Source organism: Colobus angolensis, unplaced genomic scaffold (assembly GCF_000951035.1).
Source record: "Colobus angolensis palliatus isolate OR3802 unplaced genomic scaffold, Cang.pa_1.0 Scaffold16, whole genome shotgun sequence".
NCBI lineage: Eukaryota > Metazoa > Chordata > Mammalia > Primates > Cercopithecidae > Colobus > Colobus angolensis.
In genome coordinates this window covers 16,748,255-16,748,605 of record NW_012114710.1, presented here as the reverse complement: position 1 = coordinate 16,748,605, position 351 = coordinate 16,748,255, and the positions used below count along the sequence as shown (strand labels likewise).

The 351-nt window shown below is 67.5% G+C and overlaps 1 protein-coding gene across 1 annotated transcript in view; it reads left to right on the top strand.

Moving 5' to 3' along the window:
* The window catches only part of ZBTB10 (zinc finger and BTB domain containing 10), a 39,164-nt gene that overhangs the window by 1,059 nt on the left and 37,754 nt on the right, over positions 1-351 (top strand). The window lies entirely within an intron of this gene.

The following is a 351-nucleotide window of genomic DNA, read 5'->3' as shown; positions in this document are numbered from 1 at the left end:
TCCCCCTCCAGCGGTTACTGCTACCCCGGTGCATTGTGGGCGCACGGTCCGTTGTTCATTTGCCATTCGACCTCCGCCAGGGCCTGGTCGGACGGAAACGCTCCGCCGGCTTTATTGTCGCTTCGTTATGTGGCGGAGCCGAGCAGCTTAGCGTGCCTCTCACCCTCAGCGCCTGCGAAGCCGGCGGCGGCGTCGGGACTCCTCGGCGCGCGGAGGAAGGATATCTGTGTGGAGGGTCGGTGTGTGCGCGCGGCTTTAAAGAGGGGGCAGCGAAGGGTCTCCCCGCACTCCGCCGCTCAACTTCCAAGGCCTCGCTCGCCCCCGGCTCGCTCCTCACCTCTCCGCCGCCCG